Raw genomic sequence first — 2,977 nt, 5'->3', positions numbered from 1 at the left:
AACACAGAAAATATTGTGGACAAGATTTGGAAAAGTCTATATGATTTCCCCTATTATCGGAATCCTCCCCGCTATGTTTTCTATAAATTCGCCTAAGTATTCTCTACCGATCGTGAGTACTTTGGGTGTCGTAATTCTCTTCCGAGTAACTACCACAATTTACTAGACAAATTCTTCTGAATTAAGCTAGCTGGTTCTAATTCACCGCTTACTAGGATCGCACCAAGGTTTTTTATTCATAATCTCACCTTTACACCTTCCGCATTGATTCCTCACATACGTTAGGAGTGATGTTGTTCTACAATTACTTAAATATGTACCCTTTTCTAAGAAATACACACTAAATAGGCACAGTCGATTGAGAGCTCTTCAATCAACCACAATGTAAACGTAGTTGAACAAGTAGAGACAAATCAAAGGCAAATCTATATTAAACGTAGTAGAAAATCATCCTCCAATAGGTTCCATCAAACCCTAGATTAGAAACTTTAGCTACTCATAAATGTATCAACAATCATCATGATGTTCAAAGACATTAAACTACAAAGTACAGAGATAAACGGAGGGAATTGTCGTTTGATTCTTGCTCCACCGTGATCTGTAGCCTTTTTCTTCTCCAAAATAGTGTCCTTTTTGGTCGAATCTGCTCTAAAACGTCATCTCCTTTGGCCAGACATGTTTAGGGAGTATTTATAGACTAGGGTTGAAGTCCTTAAGTCCAAATCCGGGTCGGAGTCTTTTAACCTGCGATTTTTAATTACCGAGCTATAGACCTCGTGAGGCCAGACTTATAGCGCAGTCAACCTGGCAATAGACCTCGCGAAGCCTGGTCTATAGCACGGTCAAGATGGCTATAGACCTCACGGATCCTGGTCTGTAGCACGGTCAAGCTGGCTTTACTTGGCCTGTAGCACGGTTTGGGTACTTGATGCTTTTGCGCTCTTTTCTTGCATTTTTTGTCCTTTTTTTTGTGCAATTTTCATTCGACTATTTTTTTCGATATTCCTACACATAAAACAAAAAAATTTAGCTCAAATATCGCACAGTTAATCACTAAACCAACAAAATATAAGGCGAATAATGTAGTAAAAGTATAACATTTTGGCCTAACATCAATGGCAAAGATCATCATCTATAGCGAATACCTATAAGGTAAGCACATGATTTTAGACCAGTAATTATTTCATCAACAAAACAAGATCACGGTAGAGTCATGAGAGGTAGTCATGCAAAGTCAACAAATTCATGAACATTTTCATATTATATTTATACTGGCAATTTAGAAAGCATTTCACTCACAAGAATATCAGCAAACCAAACAAAATAACTACACATAGGAGATTATAAACTGGATTCAACTATTAAAATGAACTGTAAGGAAGTGTACTGACCTTCCTTAGGGCAGCAAACCGAGTAATTGACCTTAGTTGTAGGAATCAATGCTCAACAGTCTACTTTAAGACGATTAAGCTCAACCAGAAATGAAAAGAAAGAGAAACAAAATTGTAAGCGATAGGCAGAGAGATTCATACTTTAGTATATTTTCATTTATTACTAGTTCTCCGATGTTAGGTGCGGCAATTGAAGTCTGTATTTATAGCCAAGGATTGCCTTTAGGTTTTGAGGTTTGAAGATTCAAAAATTGATAGAAAACAAATAACCATAATGAGTGTTGATAAAAGAATCACATGACAGAATTGATGCATGATGAAATCAGAGGGGCGAAAGAAAAGAGTGACAATTTTACCCTTAGAAGTGACGAAATAAGTTAGCCGTTGAGGCTGGTGACCTTTGGATAAAGCTCTTACCCAGAGGTCCTTCGTTTGACCTATGGGTCGTCATACATCACGATGAGGTCGGAGATCCTCATGAATCTGAAATGCTTGCCATATATTATTGGCGATTTTGAATAGCAAAAGGTGTGATGATGAGATTTGGAACCTTTCACATTTTAGGCTAGGGTTTCAAAATTGGGGGTTTGAAAAGGGATGATGAAAATGGGAATTTCGGCTACATTGGCGGTTGGAGGGTAATGATATTGGTCTTCTAGTTGTCTTTCAGTGACTTTGCACTAATTTGTGCGAGGTTCAGGTATGGCATACGAGAGAGGACGCTAAGAGCGAGGGAGGAAAGGGGAAATGGGGCAGCTGGTGAGTAGGAAATTGATTTAGGGTTTAATGGGTCTGGTATGTTTAAAATAAGGGAATGGATGATGGCCGTTGGATCATCTAGATCAATGGATATGGATTCTTAGGCTAGGGAATAAATAGAAAATAATTATAGGGATAAAACGTGAGCCATTGGATCATTTTGATCCAACAACTAAGATAAAAAGCTCATAGTATTTAAATTAAAAGAGAAAAATGTGATTAATCTAGATCGTTGATGAATTTTGGTTGGTTTGGCTTCAGGTGAGGTTAGGATTGGATTGGGATGATTAGTCCCAAAGTGATAAGCTTAAGTTAGAAGAGTTGACCGGATGTTGACTTTTAAGTTGATGACTTCGAAATAGAATTTTAATGGTTCCGACATCTTTGTGTGGTGATTTCGGACTCAGGCGTATGTCCAAATTTGAATTTGGAGGTCCGTAGATCGTTTTGGCTCTTTTTGGTGAAAACTAAAAATTTAGAGTTTTGAAAGTTTGACCGAGGGTTGACTTTATGTTATCGGGTTGGATTTTGATTCCGGGGGTTACAGTAGCTCCGTTGTGTGATTTATGACTTGTGTGCAAAATTTGAGTTCAATCTGAGGTGTCTAAGCGTGTTTTCCGTTAGTTTTGAATTTGAAAGCGTTCTTAAATTTAATAGGTTTAAATTGAGGTGTGATTCGTAGTTTCGATGTTGTTAGACGTGATTTGAGGCTTCAAGCGAGTTCGTATCGTATTTTAGGACTGGTTGTTGCTTTTGGTTGGGGTCTTGGGGGCCTCGGGTGTGTTTCTGATGGTCAATAGACCAATTCTTGGCTTTGAGAACTGCTG

The 2,977-nt window shown here is 38.0% G+C and overlaps 1 long non-coding RNA gene across 1 annotated transcript; it reads right to left on the bottom strand.

Moving 5' to 3' along the window:
- Positions 1-407: 407 nt before the first annotated feature.
- On the bottom strand, positions 408-2,262 carry LOC104085426 (uncharacterized). Its single transcript, XR_683851.4, has 2 exons — positions 1,392-2,262; positions 408-1,005 (listed from the first exon to the last, which is right to left on the bottom strand). It is a non-coding gene; the product is annotated as an uncharacterized lncRNA (long non-coding RNA).
- Between the last annotated feature and the right edge of the window lie 715 nt (positions 2,263-2,977).

Source organism: Nicotiana tomentosiformis, chromosome 7 (assembly GCF_000390325.3).
Source record: "Nicotiana tomentosiformis chromosome 7, ASM39032v3, whole genome shotgun sequence".
Lineage (NCBI taxonomy): Eukaryota > Viridiplantae > Streptophyta > Magnoliopsida > Solanales > Solanaceae > Nicotiana > Nicotiana tomentosiformis.
Note: the sequence above shows the minus strand (reverse complement) of the source record. Positions and strands in the feature narration are given on the sequence as shown.